This window comes from Ischnura elegans, chromosome 1 (genome assembly GCF_921293095.1).
Source record: "Ischnura elegans chromosome 1, ioIscEleg1.1, whole genome shotgun sequence".
Classification (NCBI taxonomy): Eukaryota; Metazoa; Arthropoda; class Insecta; order Odonata; family Coenagrionidae; genus Ischnura; species Ischnura elegans.
In genome coordinates, this window is record NC_060246.1 from 24,311,882 (window position 1) to 24,333,530 (window position 21,649).

At 39.5% G+C, this 21,649-nt stretch overlaps 1 protein-coding gene and 1 long non-coding RNA gene across 6 annotated transcripts in view; both read left to right on the plus strand.

The window, feature by feature from the left end:
- LOC124157287 (ecotropic viral integration site 5 ortholog) overlaps positions 1 to 21,649 on the plus strand; it is a 174,616-nt gene that overhangs the window by 98,990 nt on the left and 53,977 nt on the right. The window lies entirely within an intron of this gene.
- Positions 16,090 to 20,147, plus strand: LOC124157308. Of its 2 annotated transcripts, none has more exons than XR_006864572.1 (4): positions 16,090 to 16,371; positions 16,462 to 16,643; positions 18,340 to 18,464; positions 18,561 to 20,147. It is a non-coding gene; the product is annotated as an uncharacterized LOC124157308 (long non-coding RNA). The 2 variants fall into 2 exon arrangements; XR_006864571.1 differs by having other exon boundaries at positions 16,091 to 16,375.

The following is a 21,649-nucleotide window of genomic DNA, read 5'->3' on the forward strand; positions in this document are numbered from 1 at the left end:
GCTGCGACGAAGGGAAACTCATCAGTGAAATCTCTTCATTTCCTTTCGTTTAAGTGTGTAATATGTCCGTTGTGTGTACTAACAGAGTCTGAAAGATTGGGAACTGCGATGAAGGGTGCTATTGATCAGCGCTCCGGTCCCGTCTCTGATTGAAATCCTCGTTAGTTTTTCAGAGAAACAGGCGTGAGTGCCTGCCCTTCCGGTGCGAGCATTCGTGGGGCAATGCGACGTATCCTGTCCTGGAAATGGGAACAAAAAAAAATTCTCCCTTCGTTCATCTCGTTCTGTAATTTCCTCAGATATTCCCGTAGTTTGTTTTTCCGGTTGTTGCATAATTAGGATCTTATTTGGTACATATTTCTGCACATTTCTTTCTATTCGTCCTTCATCCTCTCCATGCTCTTCGATCAATGGCTTCGAATCCAAAAGAAATTTTCCTTTTTTTGCTGTGGAGTCTAATCTTTTAGACTGCTTTAACCATATCTGCTTATAGAGCAAGTGTGAAATCTTACCAAAATGGCATACCATTCTCACTTTTTTGCTCTCGGTAAACTTTACATTAGTATTATATTCTATTTTATGCCATGAACTCTTTACATTTTTGTCTAAAACTCACATTTCTTGTCGAAATTTCTTGTTGCTCAAATAGTGGATGATATTGCTATATATTTTCATTTATTTCATTTTGGATTCTTTGAGTTACTCTATACGCGATAGCGAAACGTTACCATTTGACTTTTAGAGACTAATGTATTTGAAATGACCAAGTGTTCTAATGTACACACGTCGACGCTCTGTGGGCATTTATGAAAACCGATCAAAAAGCGGCAATAGAAATCATACTCCTCTGGAATGGAAAGAGGCCTCCTTCATGTAGACCCCATAAAGTTTATATCACTGCGTGGAGTATTTATGGTTGACGCCTTGCCTTCGAACTTTGATTTTCTAGTTCACATGGAAATTTTATCCATATGAATGCAGTTAAGGCTTGGAAAGCTGGGAATGCCGTGGGATGACTGTGCCTCGGCTCACACTCCGTCACGTAAGCTTCGTGGAGTGAACGAATGGTTTCCGCCTCCGGAAAGGCCGTAAGTGATGGAGTGAGTGTGTGACACAAACAATGGAAGCACTGGAGGTGGGGTGACGTCACAGGTTTAAGACATTCACATCCCCTCCACGGCGCTGGTGGTTTGGATATATGGATTTGCTCCTCGTTTACCTTGTTGCTGGGGCAGTTTGCACGTGCTTCGTTTATCGTGTGGTTCCTTTGAATGTGATGTTTTCTTCAAGAAAATTTTATGAAACAGAATTTATTTTCACCCAATTTATGCGAGTTTAATTGTTTTCAAGACGTTATTTTACGCGAAAATTTAAAATTTATAATTGTGCTATCAATATACCGAAGAGGTAATTAGCAGTAACTTGGTGGAAATCCATAATCGTAGGAATAGAAGGATCAACAATTTTGCTATTTCCACATCGTATTTTATTGACACCGACCATGGTTTCGTTACAGAGTAACATTATCAAGGTGAGAAAATATATGTATTGTTTTATTTTACTTGATAATGTTACTCTGTAACGAAACCATGGTCGGTGTCAATAAAATACGATGTGGAAATAGCAAAGTTGTTGATCCTTCTATTCCTGCGCTTACTGATTTTTGTCGAAGTATTTTTATGAAGTCGATTTAATCGGTTACTATGCATTTGACCGAAGTCGAAGTTTTTTGGAACTTGGTTATGGAAGGTAATAACTTAGTTCCCGTTTAGAGTAGTCAGCCCAGCTGTGATTGCCCTTTCATTATAGTCATTTTAATTACCTCTGTGGCCGTTGAGCACGTTTCTTTGACTTCACGTTGTAACTAGCCCCTGGGGATTTTTTAGAACTTGATATTTGCATCCTGGAAACTCTATTAGTTAGTGTCATTATTTGTTGAGAAAATATATATTCTTTTATTTTACGTCAATAGGTAAAACTTGCCGCAAGGGACTCAAAGTTGTGAAATTTTGGCCAGTTTTTGGCAGATTTTCGGAGATAACATAAACTCTAAAGCTCTACAGACGATATGATATGTAGCCTTCGTTTACCGTCGTACTATGGTAGACGTGATCAAGAGAAAAAATAAAGGAAATAGAATGCAAAACAGGGAGATTTAAAATGACAGTCTTTCGTTGGAAAGTTTTGCCTTGAATGTGAATGTAATACAGGCTATTGTTATTAAAGGTTCAGAGCTATGAGACTTTAATTACATTTTGGAATATGTAGTAAGATTTCATGCTTTTGCAAAGAGTGTTGAATGTTTGTTTAGTTTTATAGAACTTTTCAATTCAGTGTTTCTCAGCATACAGAATGAGCTTATTTCCCGGCCTTCGAACTGTTCGTGTTCCCGGAACTCCTAGAGTGTTTTGAATAGTTATCCCTCATTTCCTGCATGATTTGTGGGCATGTGATGTTAAATATTTACCAAATGGAATCGAGAGGAAATTTAATGCGTTTTTATATGCGTGTCTTCATTATATCTCATTTTCATCTCCTTGATGGTAAGTTTTAGTGTGTGTACGGATTTTTTATTATATTGACGGAGGCGCAGTTTCTCATAATCGGGGATGAGAAAAATCCGGGGAAGTTTGTTGTCTGGTATTATTTTTTTCCGTTCGGGTATTGGAAAATCGGATATTGCCCTCGGTTGAATGGGATGAAGATTTTTTTCTCGCTCAATTTCGAATCCCGAACTGAGCCTTTGGTGAATTAGCGTCACTCCTTCTTTTTTGATTGGGAAATCAGGAGTGTAAAAAGAATGAGATTTTTCCGGATTAGATGTTTTTTTTCATCTTGGTATTTTTTTTTTCAGAAAACTTCCTTTGCTTCATTTACTGCACTTTGCGAGGAACTTTCGGATCTAATTTTCAATTTTTTTTAGAATATGGAGTCATTCATCTTTTCACAGTGGCTGACGGAGCATATTCCAGGAAAACGAGTGCCTACCTACCTACGTGCATATATTATTTCCACGCCGGGTCGAAGTTGTCGTTCTTTTCTCCGTGGATAGGGCGTTCCTTCCTTTGTGCTGTGAACGGGGCTCAAAATTATATCGGAAATCATCTTCGAGAACCCAACGGATGAATACATGTATATATACCTGGTCTCTCGAGCGAATGAGCGAATTTTTATTCGCCTCCGTAGGTAGGTACGCTCTCAGAATTGTGGGAATTCGCGAGAACACACTCGCCTCGCGAGAGGCGATTTGATCCGCCTCTAACTGGTGTATGCTACGTTGGGGGGCAGGGGGATGAGGGTTTTCGCCTGACGACTTCTTGGATCGATCCCGTCATTCCGAAACATCGCTTCCCTCCGTCGAGAAATCACGCCAATCTTGTTTGCTCTCGTCAGCCGTGGCGTGCGCTTAGTTTTCGTTTCGTACTTTCGTCGTTTTATTTTTTTATCGCCGTCATTCCATCCGCCGCTAAGTGGTCCCCCAAGGGGTTGTGGCGTCGGCAGGGGGGGGGGGAGGGATTTTGGGACGGCTGCTGTGGGTAGTGGGGGGATGGGTGAGGAAGAAATATACATTTCAGAGCGACACGGAGAGCATCATATTACAACCTCACCATATTCCCGGGTGCCACAGAAACTATAAATTTAGAGAGACATTTAGCTGAACAGATTGGTGGAGGGATTCTTTTTTCCCCCGAACAATAAGGAGAATTTAATAAATGTTAAGCGGAACTTCGTATGAGAATTTACTTTTTATTTTTTTAACAGCTGGTGTCCTAGCCCCTCCCCGCCTCAAACCCAACAAAGCGGCTTGCGGGGTAGTATGTATCAAACGGTGTGTAGATATTAGTAGGTATGAGTATGTAGCGACACGGAGAGAACCCCACTATATTTCCTGGTGGATTCGTAACAATAAATTGAGATGGAAATTTATCCAACGGATTCGTGTTTCCCCCGAACAATAAAAATAATAATTAGCTGCCTTTATTCGGGCGAGGTTGAGACCAAGAACTCTTCAAGACTCTTCCACCTAACCACTAAGACATTTAAATAAATGTATCAATAAGGCATTAAAATAAATGTAACGCCGAACTTCCGTTTTATTTATTAACTGTTGGTGTCCCAAATCCCCTGCCACACGCCTAGTGAGGCGGATAGTTGTAGAGATGTTTGTGTTTGCGCGTGGAGCTGTCGTTATAAAAGGGGTGTTGGGGAGGAGGGGGAGAGAATTAGGGAAGCGAAAGAGGTCTTACTCGAGGGAGTGAGTGAGTGTCGCCTGCTGACGGGTGTGAAGGGAGCGTTAGGAGGAGGCGCGAGAAAAGCTTTTACTCCGGCGTCGTCTTTCGTTAGCCTTTTCTCCGCTTTCTCCCTCCCTCTCTCTGTGTGTTTGTCCCGACTTCCTCGAGTTCACCCTCTCTATCTCCCTCAGTTCCTCCCTCCACCCGTGGGCGGTGACATCACTGCCTCGCTCCTCTTGCCCTCGGCGGAGGCAAGTGAGGTCATATGCGTGCGCCGATGGATCCCAGTGCGATGAAGCGAGTTCCCGCTCTGCTATCATCGCGCAGATTTGCCCACGAGATGATGGCCCCGTCGGGGTTAAGTGAAGTACATTCCGCGACACGCTCATCGAATAATTTGCTACTCTCGTCTTAAAGGCTCTCTCAAGGAAAATCCTCGTTTCTTCCGCTCTTGATTTTTTGCTTTTTTTTTTTAGTAGGTATTGTCGTCGGAATCCCAAATCGTTGGAATTCCTTAGGAACGGTCATTTCTCATTTTATTGAAGTAATTTTTATAATAGCATTTTTTACCTCGGAAAAAGCTGTTATTTGTGGAATACATTTCTCTTACGCACGCTATCGAGGGGTTTTATGACTTCGCTGTTTTCAGATGAATGCATCATGTCAAAGAGTGTCCATTAGCATAAAATAATGTTCCAAATTCTGGAATAATAGTGAACTTTTTATCAAATTATTGGCCATCTTCTTCATCCAGATCCTGGTGAAAAAAATTTTGGCTAACGATATTTTTAGTGGTAAAATTCGCCTTTGAGGATTCTCCAGCTTGTTTCTCCTGAATACATTACGATAGGAATCCAGAAATCTTTGAATTGCAATTCCTTTCCAGCGTCTTGGCTTTCGCCGCTTTCGATTCCCCATGGGGAAACGTTGGGGTATCCGTAGTTGGTATGTAAACCGAAAAACAGAGGCAAATATTTAAAGCTATAACTATATTTGTAAAACATGTAAGGATATCCTTTTTACCGTTGCCAAGAGATTATTTATAAGAAATGCTCCCTTGCTGTACCTACCGTCGGTCAAGTCGTGCTCTTTCTGCATTTTTTTTAGTAGAACTGCAATCCTTGAGATTCGTCGTTTGTGAAGTTATTTACTACGTCTAAATTTCTATATTCAGTTGACTCTTATTTTGCGTACGTTGTAATGTTTGCTCTTAAAGCATAATAGTTTTCTTTAATCCCATGATGTTTTCGTGCTATTAGTTTACATTTCTAGTTCACTTATTTCCCTTCCTTGTTTATATATTTTTAGACTTTATATCCCCGGACTCCCATTTCTTTTTAATGTTAGCAGCATTTCTCCCATTTGGTGACGAAAATCCCTCGCTATTCTTGGCATCGCTTTATATTACCGTGGTTTCTGCCTCGAAAATATCCAACCCTCGCTTGACATTGTCATTTGCGCTTGAGAATCCATTCCGCAATTGTATTTTTTCATCGGAGAATGTAACCCCGTGGGGAGAGAGAACTCGGGTTGGAAGTTGGGACGAAGGAGGGGGGGGGGTCGCTTTGAGAGCGAAAAAATTCATGCAGCGCTCAAATGGAATCGAGAATTGACCCGTCCCTTGTGGCCGTGTGGATTCGAGGCCTTTCACGGGCTTGTTAAAGGTGAAATTTCATCCGATGCTCGAGTGTCATTGGTGGAGAAACGTCAATTGTTCTGGAGGTCGTTATCGTCTTCAACCCACCGTGCGTTAACACAATGCGATTTGATCGTTATTTCGCGGAGCAAGAAAACGTCGACGTCCTGTCCTCCCGACTCCCCCTCCAACCCGCCCAGCGACACCTCCCTCCCCTCTACCCCCCGCCCCCATCCATTATTCACCGGTGACTCACACTCCTTTCCCCTCCCCCTCCTCTTATGTCCCTCCGCCTCCTCCTCCTCCCCATATTACCCTTCCGACCGTCCTTAAAGGGAGCGCTTTGACTTCAACGTTCCCTGACATAGGTGTTTTGCGCACATTATCTTCTGTCGTTTTAGGTCGGGCGAGAGTTATTGCTATAGAAGCGTGTACGTGCCCTGGATATAACCAGCTGTGTGAAGTAAGGAAGTAAAACTAATGGAATTAGTGCTAACGATTGCATCTTCGGTATTATTTTTACTTTTAATCGATGCAGTTTTTCAAAAAGTAATTTTACTCGCAATCTAATCCAAAGATCGTGCGAGTAATCCGTACATTTTAGTAATCAAAAGTGAAAATTTGAATTCCACTCGCGCTGATCGAAACTCAGTAACATGTAGGTACATTAAAATCATCAACAGGTGCAAATTTTTGTTAAAACACATTTATTTATGAAGAAAGTGCCTAAATCAAACAAATTAAATATCGTCTTATGCAATGGAATTACATTATAATTTATATGCCTTTTTTCTTGTTAGTACTCCCTGTTTTAGAAAATATTGACAGCGATTGCATCGCGTGCAGGAGAAAAATTAAAAGTTATTATAATCGTACTGATTACTTTTTCGACGAGTTATTTGTTATTGTAATCAATTACAAATTTGACATTGTTATTGTAATTGAAGCCGATTACATTTTTCCAATACTCACCCCTTCACTGGATATACCCCCGCACTCCACACCTTTCCCCCTTTCTTCCCCCTGCGGATTCCCCCCCGCCTCCCCTCTCTGGATTCCTTTACCCTCGCCCCCTGTATTTATTTTTCTTCCTATCCCTCTCTCCTTCGGCTAATCGGTGGTATTCATGGAAGGGAAGAGGATTCAAAAAATTTAATCGGACTCAGTTACCATTACAGTGTCACATTTGCATTTAAATAAAATTACTCCTCGAAAAAAGTAGTAAGAGAATAACTATTAAGATTAGAATATTTTTTTCTTTTCGCTCTCTCTCGTTAGTTTTTATTCCGAGCTTTTAACTTTTTAATTTATCATTAATTTTTCCTGGTGTGCAAACTGTCTCATTTCTCCTAGAGATCGGAACTGTCTAAGAATTAACCCAATACTTGGTGATAAGGTCATTTGCGCCATGGGGGAAATTGGGAAGCAAGGGTGGAGAGAAAAAGGAGCCTGCTCTTAACGAAAGGCGCCGAGTGAAGCACGGCTCAGCGTCCCATCCGACGAACGAAGTGCACGCAACGCTCTAGCAAAAAATGGGAGGTCAATGATAAATCACCACCACCGCTGGGATATGAACCCGGGCGTACGAAATGAGAAACCAACTCCCAATACCATTCATCAAGCTTGACAAGACCTCAAAAAGACAACAAAGATCAACAAGACCTCAAATTATGATCAAATCTTCTGTAATTGTGGGGCTATATTTTCGATTTCGCCCATGTGAATCCAATACATTTCCCTTTACACTTGTATGCTCAGGTGCCACTTCCAGGGCCTCCCTGCAAGTGTAACCATGGAAGTTTCAGTTCCCCTTCCCTGTGGCAGATGGTAAGAGCTGCTTTTGTTTAATGCCATATTTCGCGTTACTCCTCAGTGCTGTTATCTTCTGTGGGCATGAGTAATCATTCCCTTTTTTTCTCATCTATTTCCCAGCTTTTTGCGTTTCCCATATCCCGCGCCAAATGCGTTCTCTCCACACATTTATCTCCCCTGAAGCTGATGTGAAGCCATTTGGGATATTAGCCCATGTGCGTGTTATTGCTTCGTCTGCCGTATGGCCCTGCGGAACGACAGGGGTTGACGTTCTCTTGGATTTTTTTTCGTCTCTGTTGTCATTTTTGATGAAAAGCGGTTATATTATAGTTAAGCGGATGGTTTATGTATCTTGTATGCTACTTTCGTCACTCGACGTATTCAAGCGAAGGCTATTTTGCCAGGAAATCATACTTGTTGGTAAGAATGAGTTAGGATCGGTACCCTTTTACGTGGTTCTGTATACAAAGTAGGAACTCGTTCTTTGCTGGGACGAACGAAATATGCTGAATTCACTGTAGTATCCAGCGTTAGGTGCTCGAGAAAAATCAGGCGTATTTGAGTGTACAGTTATAATGGATTCATTTTTTTAATTGATAGTTTTTTTTAATGATGAGAAATTTTTAGACGGAAACACTTAGTGACTTTAGTGTGCTATCTGTATTCGTGTAAAATTGCTACTTAGTCTGCTCGGCCGTGATTTGTAATGAAGAATTGAAGCGGCATAGAACGAAACCAACAGTAATGGAAATTTCCCCTTTTTTAAATGTTTACGAGGGGAATAAAGTCTGTACCGCAAGAAGAAAATGTAGCGTGACACTGTGAATAAATGGTTGGAAGAGCTATAAACGATAAATGTTTGCGTTCATAAATTTCTATGTGGAGCAATGAATCCCAAACGCTCGTATCCTAAAAATCTTTATATTCTCTTCGAACATTATTGTCGGGTTCGCATGATATTGAAAGCCAGAATGAGTAGCGGTTCGATAAAGCCTATTTCGTATTTTCTACCGTTGACAAATAAGTTTTTTGCCTAAAATTTTTTTTATGAATTTTGATTATGAAATTCTAAATGTGTGAATGGTACGTAATGCATAAAATGATTGTGAGTTCAACCACGAACTAAGCCTGTGTTTTTTATAAATTCTCTAACGCATGTGGCTAATGAATTCGTGATGGCCTCGTTCATTAGAAATGGCGCTACAGTCGACCTCCCGGCTATGAGTAATGCATTCGCTACATCGTTGTTTGTCGACTCCTAGTATGTATTGTTTTACTTTTACGTAAATAATGGTAAATGAAGAGACAGGAACACACAACAGAGTAGGGACGAGGACAACTCTGCTGTGGTCGATGGAAAAAAGGCAGAAATCAGAGGGTAAAAAGACGACCTGAATGAAGAAATTAAGCGGCATACACGGAAATAAACATTAATTGACATTTCCTTTAAATACATTAAAAGAAAGCGGGAACAAAATCTGTACGGTAAGAAAAAGTAGAATTAAAAGTCTTTCACTTTTTGATTCTAACGGCAGATTTTCATTCGATGTGAAATGTATTGTACGCAATTGGTGAAAATGTGGATATTCCACTTTTTTCACCCGTATGGTTGCGATGGAACGTCCTTGCGTGATTGCGGACGATCAAGAGTGCCCGAGTGCATTGTGGGAGTGGTGTTTGATGTACGGCAGATTTCTCCCCTTCTCTCGAATACCTGCCCGGTGAGTCATCTCGCTTTCGCCTTTCGGTTGAAATCCTTGGCATTACATCGGTTTGCTCCATGCTCAAGTGCACCTTTAATGCTGCACTGTTACCGTCTTCGAGGCTTGTGCTCACCGATGAAGTGCCTACGTCGCTGCATATCAACAAACTGAATGAGCTGGATTATTTACCTACGTTGTTGGTAGTTAGTTTATCATGAAGTAGTCTTTAGTAGTCTTTACGCACCTAATGTATGAATTTTATTTATGGCAATTTTCACTATCTATTTCCAATATTTTTATTTGTTTATTTTTTCAAAATATCGTTTTTTACTCAATTACGAGTTATGAAATAAAACTCAAGTGTAGGAGTGAATTCCAGAGAGTAACTCTTTAACGTAGATGTATAAGTATACTTGGATATTCATACCCTTAATGATTTTGTATTTTTGCATGCTTGGTGTCACATTGCATGATCGGTGAGAGCTCACTTTACCAGCTGGTTCATAAATATGTTATGGCTTTTTTTTTAGATTACTACGAATACGTAACTGAATATGACGTGCTGCATGTCGGTGTATACTCATTACTCACCCCCTGGCAAACACCCTTGAAGTGGATATCAAAGTATCAAGTAGATACCTGTAAACAATGCTTGCAATTCGTGAACGGTCTCAAAACTGGCCATGATTGGTTTAGAGAAAGACTGCTCACTTCAAATATCCGTGTCGCATCTACACTCTTTCCATTCGAGTTGAGTCGCCCTTTCGTCACGATTTTGAAGGATCCCTCGCATGAATGCAATTCACGTTCGCGAACTGTCGCCTCTTTTCGTCTCCGCTGGGGGGCCGATACAGGAGGTGGCGTGGGTTGGGTTGGGTTGGGGGGGTGGGGTCGAAGCGAGGGGGTGCCTGCGCTTCCTACGGCGCTAACCGTTGCGTGAAGGAATCGATGGTGTAAGGCTTTCGGGTGCCCGTCGTGAGTGGTGTATGGCCCTCGGTCCCTCCGAAAAATCCCACTGTGCAAATTCATTTCATTCAGGGTAAATAATTTGGAATCTGCCGATTGAAATGTAGCGTAAGAGCACGTGGTTAATCCCATATTATCATATTTCAAGGATATAAAGAGTCCTTTGTATTCATAATCAAATCCCGGATCAAAATGAGAAGAAAATAATAATATGTGTATACATTATGTATTTCACCTCTAATATTCCATTTCTCTTATTATTAAAGGCTCATTTTGATATAAATGTCGCTATTAGTGTTTATACGAAATTAATTCATTAATGACTTTCCCTTTCTGATAATCACTCAACTTGGGTTCGCACTGTTTCATTTTATCGTGAGACTCTACAATGTTTCTCCTGGTAAAATGCCAATAGCATAACTCACAGGCTCTAATAAATGAAAATGCAATTTAAAATTCTACTTGTATAAAACCTGTTCATGCGTTGCAGAGTGAGCAGTGTTTTGATTTACTTTACCATCTTTCTTTCGTTTTAATTTTATCCTGGAAGCGCTGTTTCCAGAATGCGTATTATTTTACCACATTTATATTGTAAGTCACTTTCTTGTCTGTGTGTTTGTCCTTCCGGGTAAAATCTTGCTACTCATATTTTACCCACGTCCCGATAAGCTGTCGACTCGACATCTTCATTACAGGTAAAAACTAGATAATAATGCATTCTTACGCCATTTGTACTCGTACTATAATTAATTTTATAGATCTTCAGAGTCAGTATGAGACACCTTTTTCGACATTTGGCATTTGTATTGTGCATGGTAAATTTTAGCGATTTAATTGTTCGCAACTCAAGGAGGTGTTGTCTGGCGCAACCGATGACGCGTCTACCTACGAGGCAGAAGATACCAGGTTCGAATCCTAGCGGGGTCGTAACGTTTTCCTCGTATTTTAAATGAGTTTTAGAAGTTGGCTTTGCGTGACTTCCACCGTTTTAGGCTTCGCTATTTCGCACTTTTTTTCTGTAGAAGCTATTGGTAACCTGATAGGCCTAACATTGATATAAAAAAATCATGAAAATAATGTAACAATGATTAAGAAAGTCTAAAAATCCACCTTTTCATTCGAAAGAAAAAGAGGAAAATAAACCAAATAAAATAGATTACTCGTTCAAAACCAAACACGTGGTGCGTATTCGCTTCACATTTGACACTGGAGTGTTATAAATTCATCATCATATATTTGATATTTTAGTGGTAGAATAATGATGAATAGTTACAGAGTATTTTTTTATTTAAGACGTTACAATTAATGTGGTCTTATATATAAGATTTTAACGTTGGGTCGAGGCAGAGTGGTTTATTTCCTTCTTTTTAGTCCCAATAAAAATGCGGGTTTTAAATTAATTCTTAATATATTGTAATGTTTCATTCTTCTGTTCGAACTTTCTTGGCTCTATTTCGGACTATATTTGCGGAGACCCGATTATATTACTGATTGGTCTTCTTGTTCGGGTAGGCGTGCCCACTGCTCTCTCCTCTGGGACCTTTCCGAGACAGTGCTCGTGATGATAGTAATCCGAGAGTATCGGAGAATGGAAGTCGATTGCAGACGTGGGGCGAATAGTGTGTTCATTGAATCGTCGGCTCCCTTCGCTCGCAGATACTAAAGTCATGAATTGGTCGCTCGGAGGAGAAGAGAAAAAAAAACTCCGAACGCACGTCATCCGAACGTTTCCCGCATAAAATTCCGCCGTATCTATCGGAATTCAAATTTCCGCCCTCCCTACCCCCAATCCCTCCCTATCTCAACCCTGGCTGCCTCCCCGTCGGCGGCGGCGGCGGCTGTGGCGTCCGCCTGAAATCGACCCGTGGGTGGTTGGGCGTCGCATGATTTGTGGACGCGGGGCACCAGGGGTCGCATGATTTGTTAAAGAAGCCGGCCTGGGGGGGGGGGGGGGGACTCCACCCCTCCGGTGTGTATCGAGTGCGAAGGAGCCTATGCCATAAGGCCCGATAGCAGAGAAGAGGAAGGGCCTTTCCGCCGCGTCCGCGCGTGGGAAAACTCATCTCGTCCTCGAGCCAATATTTGATGACGAAGAAAAGCTGGGAAATGTTTGATCACATGTTTTGAACACGCCGATTCTTTTTCAACCGTCAGGGACCATTCTATCGATTCATGAATTATTGTGCGCTTCGCGGCTATCGTGTGAAAGAACATGGGGTGCGAAGTGGAAGAGTTGGTCATTTAAAATAAGGGTCAGTACCTCTGCCAACTTTCGCAACACTCTTTTATGCTAAAAGGGTCAAAGTATTAATAATTTTCCATTATGGAGAAGATATGATTACCTCCACGAAACAAATAACTTAGTGCACAACCACGCGCACGGGTGGGTGTAAAGTTATATACACAAAGGATGAAATTCGTCATGAAAAATGAATTTGGCTAAGCCGGGATTCGAATCCAGATCTCCCGATTGCCGGTCATCCAAGCTACTAGTTACTCTACCAAGCCATCTTCTTCTTTGCTGAATCTCAGGCTGGGTTTACCGAACAAGGTGTCTTGAGTCCACGTTGTGGTGCTGTGTGTTATTTCTCCGACGAGATATATTTAGTTGATATAGTTGACATAGATGCCTGCCTAACTCATGCACCCGAATGGGAAGGGCTGCCGGGAAAATTCTGGCAAGAATTTTTACACCATCAATGGGGAGACGAGGACGAATCTGTTCCGCCTTATCTAGTATCAGCCCGGAGGATTTGAGCAAGGGAAGGGGAATAAGATCAGGATTAAGGAAACAAATTAGGTTCGTCTAATGAGGCGATGTAAGATGGCTGAAGGTCGTCCTCATCAGTATTACCAGTCGGTTGCCAAGATCGAATAGAAAGAGAGGAGGGGAATCAGTTGATAAGTAAAACTCTGCTCAGGCTGTTGAATTTACTCAATAACGTCTGAACAATAGCCTGCTTTATTTTATCATTGAAGAAATTTTGAGCGTTTAAACCTTCTTGGCCAAATTAAATCTTTCGATTTGTATCTACCAGGGTGATTTTCCAATGTAATGTTCAGCCATTTGTGTTCATTCATCAGATTTACTGCGACGCCTCTCAATGAGTAGGACTTGAAAATAATAGATATAGGTTATATAATTTTGTGACTCACTCTGATATGATTCGAGACTCGATGCATTTTATGGGTTCCCCCCCATTTATTTAATTTGGATTTATTCTTAAGGAACCAGCGTTTTTATTCTTAACACATACCTGGTATTGTGGGCACCGTGTTTCCAAACCTGCAAGGTATCGGAATATTAAGTGGAATGTAAGCCATATAGATACAGGGATTGGTATTATACCTGCAAGTGTGGAACAAAATATCTGAATGATGCTACCAATGTTGGAATAGATCGGGAAGGTGATTTTTTTATCTTAATGCGGTAGGTGGTTGATAAAAATGAAAACGACTTATTGAATGCAGTTGAAATTTTAAAAAAGAAACCGTGTATGTGATATCGTATCTGTTCGGAGTATTTTTAGTATGAAAAACAGACGTTTGTTGTGTTGAATCGAATATAAAAGCAAAATGTAACAGAATTTTTCATAAACTCCTTCTCATCATCGACGTGATAGAATTATATTTTGCTCCTAGCCACTGAGTAAGGATACCCAAAAAGAACATTATGAGAATACACAAATATAATATTGTGTTAGGAATTTCGCATGGCGGCCATCTTGAAATTACGAGAGGCGTATGAAAATTAAGGTCTCCAAATTTTTTGGTCATAGCTATTGAGATTTTTTGCCAATGCATGTTACATGGTCAGAAAACTTTAAAATTCAGCTATTTTTCGGGAAGTCACCCTTGCGCTCGATGACATTCCGCATCCGTGAGAAGAACTTTTGTGATCCCTGCTCGAACCAGCTTCCCGCCGCTTCCCGTAGGAAGGTAAAAACCGCTTCTTGAACGTCGTCGTCGTTTGCGAATTTTCCCGCTCCCAAATCTTTTTTTTAATGGCCGGAATGAAGTGATATTCATAGGGAACGATATCTGGACTGTAATGAGGAGATTCAATCAACCATTATCAAAATTACTCGATGATTTGTTGTTTTTTGGATTGTTTTGTTTGCCACATCCTTGTCCCTCGTGTGCATCACGCCTTGTCCTGGTGCAGTTGAATGCCTTTTGTCAACTTGCCGCGTCTTTTGTTCTGGATAGCCCTTCGAAGTTTGCTTAGGGTGTCATAGTGCCTCTCGGAGTTCATTTTTGTACCCTTGGACATGAAATCCACCAGCAGGACACATTTTCTCTACCAGAAGACGGTAGCCTGCTGATTTTGAGAATTTTACTCATCATGAACGTTGAGGCGGCAAGCAGTACATTTTCTGCGTGACTTTCGTACATTTTTCAAGTGTATGCACTTTGCACAACACACGTATTCCAATTGGCGATGAATTTTTAATCGGAGCAACCTTCTTCGCATGCAAAAACTTGATGACAAACCGCAGTTCGCACTTGGGGGGAGCAGCAATCAGGAAGCCCATCGCGAATGAGTGATGTGCCGATAATTATCTTGCTAATGAGGAACTGTTTATGGATCGGCAAGGGGAAGGGCCAAAAAACATGACAGGGTGGCTAGAATTCATGTAGTGCTGAATGCGGCGACACCTAGGTTATGGAGACCTTACTTTTTATATGCCCCTTGTAAGTCACAATTACAAAGGGATTGCATGGAGGAGACCCAATTCCATCCCATAGTAGGCTGCTTTCTGTTGTTACCTCGGTCGCATTTTAATCGATTTTCAAAAATGTGCGCGGCGCGGTGTTAAGTTCTGTGCTAACAACTTTTTTCCCAATAAATTGCTGTATAATGATTGTAATTGTGAGGAATTGCATTGAAAAGTTATGAATTTGATAGATCACATCATCGTGTATATAAATGTCGGTTAACACCCATAATTAATCCTTATTTCCCCATGACACTCGGATCACTTTGTCCGTCAGCGACGCGAGTGGCGGCTTTTGTAAACCCATCCGTGATGGATTGCTACACATTTAAGAGGCCGTCTTGAGGATCCTCTTTTGTATTATTCGTGCACATTTGTTTAAAACTTGGTGGACGTTGGTGGGTGCGCAAACGTCGATTTCGGGCATGGGCGAGTCTATTTTCAAGTGCCGCCAGACGGGGGTGTTGGTTTAAATTGCCATTTTTGCTTGGAACTTTACTCCATTCAACGTGTATGCTTAACTCGGTGCGAAGCCCGTCGCCTACCCTCCGAAGTTCCACCGCCACAGAAACTTTCCCCTTCACACGCCGGAGCTCTGCATATTAAGGGGCCACCAAGTTTTAACTGGACTTAAGGTAGTTTGAGCGAGATAGATCCGTAGTCACAACAGCGACTGTATCTTCTCAAACTTTACAAGTATCAAGAGTTTTTAAGGTTTTCGATACAATTTTATAATTTTTTGTTGGGAAAATATTTGCATCAGTTGCTTATTTTTCTCGGTAATGAACAAAATATACGTATTTTAAACTCTATCTTGACTTATTACCAAAGGTACCAACGGTACTTTTAGTAATATAATACGAAGTTTCCTTAATATAGTATGGACTTAATCCCGACTTGGAGTACGATATCCTGGCATCTGAAATGTTCAAACATAAAAATTTAAGGGTTACTTATATTAGAAAGCTATTTTAAAGCATTGTATCGCTAGAAATGACATATGTCAAAGAGACGGTCGACTTGGCAACAACGTCAAATTTCTTAGGTTGGTGCGACTCTCAACTAGCAACTAGAAATTCAGAGAAACAAGTGAATGGCTTGAAGCGTTACAGGAGTGCAGAGATTTCGGTGTTGAAATATACTTTAGAAAGTCGAATATTTCTCTAACTTTTTAGTGAAATATGCCAGTTTTTCAGCCTTCTCTGCTTTAACGATGAAGTCATCCACTAGTAAAGCGGGGCGGTTTGTGCGGAAGAAGGAATTTACGAAGGGACAGAAGAGTTCTTCTCGAACGTTCAGTGAATGTAGGTAAGTGCTCTAGTAAATAACTCATTGCGAATCTAAGAATGGAAGTATGTTATTAGCTGAAAATAATTTTTTTATTTCATTTATAGTGTGCGTCCTGTCATGTGTTGGGAATGAGCAAATGAATCGGGTTTTGGCAACCCTAATTATTCCGTCTGTCGCCAATTCCACTTGGAAAAGGTAGGAGCGATCTGTGGGGTCAAAGGTTGAAGATGCAATCGAGTACGGAAGCTGTGGAGGTGGAGAAGCTTCTCACTTTGGCCTTAACACCGTAAGTTTCACCGCATCAGTTTAAAAAATGAGACTATAAGTAGTAGCGTTATTGGTCCCCCGAAACCCAATGTTAATTCTTTTTTTTTAAATGTGCCTTGTGGTTGCATTACGTTCTTTCATATCTCTTGGAAATATTCAGTCGGTGTGCTTTTTATTTCCATGTACATTGCATTCCAAGAACATTACCAGTAGTAGGTCCAATATATAAACTAAAATTTAGGAAATGCAGAGGCTTTAATTTTTTTGATGATTACTTTGTTCAAGTGTAATTTTAAATTAGTTTCATTTAATTTTTTATTGTCCTTCAATGTAATTTGTTATTGGTTCCTTTGGATGAAATCATTATCGATTAAGTGACTGTTGACTGGAATTTGGTGATGTGAGCTATATAAAGTGTTTGATATTTAGAACCAGAGAATTACCACAGATTTGCTGTTTTTAACATAGAAAATCAATAATTGCTGGATTGTGTTAATGTGGATTATAAGTTGATTAATTATGGTGATCTGTTATCAGGTCATAGGATTAGAAGTCTATCTAACATATATTTTCAACTATAGTATCCATATCTTAAGTATTTATTCAGCAATTGAAGACAATCTAATTTCTCCTTGATTATTATTCCTTAGTCATTGTTTCTTAAAGAGGTAAAGTACTCAGCACAGCCCTTTTACTGGAGTGCTCAGTGTTGCAACTATTACTCTTATGTCATAATTTTACATGCTACTTATTTATCTAAGACTTTCAATATTTTTCGTGGATCAAAAACTTTTTCTTGATTTCTTAAAGGGATTACCTGTCTCCTCTAACAGCTATTTGCATGTGCTTGCCAGAAGAGGAGTATTAGTTATAATTCAATCAGCTTTGTTTCCGTGGCCATACCCTTTCCACTTATGATGTTCATCCTTCTCTCACAACCTGTTTTTTTATGCAATGTGAAGAAATGTTTTCTCTGTCGTTAATTTTTTAAAAGTCAAGGCTGTACATACTAATTGCATACCCTTATTCATTTCAAATTCCTAATGATGCATTGAGTGAATGCTAATGATCACATTGAACTTATCTTTCCAAAAGAATTGCATATAATCATATTTTACTAGTGGAAATAATATTGCAGGAAAATGTTCCTATCCATCGACATCATCTCCCTGTTGTTCTTGATGGTTCTGTCCTGATTGTGGTTGCTTTCCTACATTTATCATAATTACAACCTACTTCACTATATCTGGTATGATGTTGGGCACAATATGGTGGTCTTTAATATTAGTACAATTAAAAAGACATTGCAATATTTCCACTGAGTCTATTTATGACAAAAACAATTGATAATGTTGTTTGTAGCAATGAAACGCGTTTTGTCATAATAAAACTCAGTGGAAATATTGCAATTTATAATTTTAGTAATACTTCATTATACATACTGATTAATGTTCTAGTTAGGCTAATGAGTTCCAAAGTGGCAAAATGTATTTGTGTCACATTAACCAATGATAGGGTATAAGTGTCTGACACATATACAATGTCCTCCCTAATGTTGAATCAAGAACATCATAAGTTAAGGGGTAGATTACCTCCAATGTTATCATACTATTTCTATTCCTTAGTTTTAATTCCACCCAGTCACAGAAATCTAAGTGCAGTGCATTGGCTAATTAATATGTGGCCCCTCATTCAGTATACATAATTTATTTCAGTGGCATGACTCCCAGTGAAGAGTCTCCTATGCAGTGCAATGATGGAGCTGAGGTAGATATCATTGCCTCTTATGATTATGGATGGCAGAAGAAAGGCAATGGGTAATCATACGACAGTAAATCTGGTAAATTCCATCATATTTTCTGGGAAATAAATTATGCATAAATTGTTCCTCTTTATTATGTTAACAGTTAAAATGTCTTTCTTTTTACATTCACAGGGCATGGGTCTGTCATTGATTACCACTCCAAAAAATTACTTGCGTATGATGTATGCAGGACTATCTGTGCAATGTGTAGGAGACACAGAAGGTGGGAATGTTACAAACCCTGTGGAGTGTTATTTCAAGCTTAATGATTTCCCAAATGGCTACAGCTGGCATTAATATGGAGAAGCTGGTGGAAATACTCAGTATATGTAGAACTGAGGGAATAAGATTAAGTACACATGGGAGAGAGTATCAATGGTAAGCCCCATGTTACCATCCAAAGGAGAATAGAGTTTCACAAGTCTATTGAGGCTATTAGTAAATATTTTGAGGAGTTGAGAAAACTTAAAGGGTATGATAAATAAATAAGATGATAAATAAAAAGAGAAAATTAAAAAGAGTAAGACTGATAAATTATCTTATGCCTTATGTATAGCTGGTTTAAATGTACATAGTAGCAATGGTCATACTGTAAAGTCTATTAGAGATTTTTTAGCTTCTTTAAGATTCTCCCCACGTCCTCTGGCTTGTGGTAACAGGTGTCTCCTGAGTATTTTAACTAGTATCTTCAGGTTTGCTGCAAGGGTCTAAAGGTTTGCGTGACATAATATTGGGCAATTTTTCCATGTTTTCTTTTGGGTGATTATCTTGTATACTAGTTAATGCGTCAACGCCTTTGAGTGAGAATGACTCTTTAGAAACTCCCTCCTGAATTGTTAGTGGGATTTTGTCGATAGGGCTGATCAATTTCTTTGCACACCTTGATTGGCAAGAAAATTATGCTGTCCCTCCCAAGGGATTGTTGTTAAAAGGGTAGCAAGGATTTTATTATTATTTATAAGTTATTTTAAAGTACTGTTTAACTAATTGCCATCTAATTACTGAAAGACATTGTGTTCCACTCTATGTATATAAATATCTTTATATATAAAATTAACCTGAAAATGTCCACCAGCTTCTCCATATTATGTAGAAATAAGGTTAAGGCAAATCTGGTGGTCTCCATGTTCAATGCTATTGGCTCCTGAAGTTAAGCACAATCAAGATCAGCTTACATAGCTAACATTGGTAACATATTCCCTTTCGTATTATATCTTTTGCTCTTACAATGACTTCGGGAACAACCTAAGTTGCTTCACAGGGACTGTAACTTGCCTCCTTACTGTAGCCTTCATTTTTTCTTCTATTCTGCTAGAGTGGGGCACATGGCATATGCAGTGTTGAATGCTAACAAAGAAATGTTTCTTTTTAAGACTAGCCTCTGCCCATTTCTTCAAAATTTACTGTGAATGCCTGAAGTGTATTTTTTTAACACTGATTTGAAGGAAAAAATCCCACTACTACAATGGAAATATGAGGGAACATTATCACAAGCAAGTTAGAGTGATAAGACAGCAGAGAAATACCTCATATACAAACAAAGTATATAGTAGCCAATTTAATGTCTCTTGGGAGCCCTGGCTCTCCTTTTTATGTTCTTAGCCAACACTCAGTGAAACTGAAATGTGTATTGCTACATTTATGTAACATTGAAGAGTGCTTTTCTGAAAATATTTTGTAATTTTTGTTATGTATTAATAATAAATATGTATACCAGAAGTGTAGTAATATATCATTTTTTGTCTGATTCCTTCCTACAAACCCTAAGTTGGTAACTATGTGCATATATTTCCAGAATAGGGCCTTGAGATGAAAAGCAGAATATTGAAATTGTATCCAGTTTAACTAAAGGTAAGGGGTATTGCAGTAGGCATCAAGACGAATGGCAAGCTTCATTTAGAATAGTGTTATGGATATTTTAGTGGTTGAAGCACAATATTGTGATTTTTTAGCTTTTAGTATCTCTGTAATGATGTAAGCAGAAGTCCATTTGGTGTGAATTTCTTGTTCCTAAGGGATTGTTGTAAGGAAATGGCAAGATGCACTTCCTTTAAGACTCAATATGACTGTTATTGGAAGATTAATTTATATTTCGGTAACGTTCTATTTAAAGATTAGATTCGTTTGATTGCTTCGTGGTTAGTAGTCAGCTCTGCATTCATAGGTAATTTAAAATCGATGTCGACCAATGTTAATATATTCGGAGGGCTGGTTATACATTCATTTTTTCGATAGGTTTCCTCAAATTCGGTTAAGGCAACAAGATTTAGTAGGTTTTATGCATTGTGGGATGAATTCTGATTTCCAAAAGGGAGATGATTCAACAGAATTTTACCATAAACGAAATGTGTTGTTTGACTTAAGTGTAAACGCATGACTACACTCATAATATCTCGCCATGAATCCTGTCCTTTCGTTTATGTAAGGTTCGGACTGCGTTGACTTAAATATGAAAAGTACTTGTCAATAACTACCTGTTAACGTTGTTCAATAGGTTTCACGCACGGCTCATACCTAAAAGATGGTTTGAGCCACTCGATTTCATCACAAATAGCAAGTTCATTAATGCGGATGGAGAATCGTACTTGTGAAAGTAAATACGCAGACACCTTTAGTATGCGTAAAATCGGTAATATCTTTCCTCCCAAAGCATGCCAAATAATATTTACGTACACATAAGAAATCTCTTCATTCGAAGTTTACAGAAACCCAAATAGTATCAGGAATCGCGAGTCTCATATTTCACTTCCCAATGTCCACCACGAAGTAATTTTTGTACTTGGAATTTACTGCGACAATATGGAAAGTCAGTACACTAAACTCTTACGCAATCAATTATATCCAGTTATTCCTTTTCCAATTATTCCTTGTATGCGATCATGTTTGTTTACGTTTAATTCTAAAGCAGCGTTGCCAAGCCGAATCTTCCGGCATCCGGTCGTCTGCAGGAAATGCCTGTTCGACGAAAAGTTTTTCTTTTATATTTTAATTATACTACCGGTGACCTATAATTTTAATGCAACCAAAAATTCATAAATGAAGTTTACTACACTCAGTTAGTTTTTCGTCGATTTCTATGAACGGGAAATAATTCTTTTTAAATAAATACTGTCGCCAAAGCGCATGGCTCCTATCTATGCCATGTAAATCAGCTTCTCTTTGCTCACAAATATCTCTGAATTTAGCCCGGTAAGGGGTGTATATTATGATATCACTGGAAA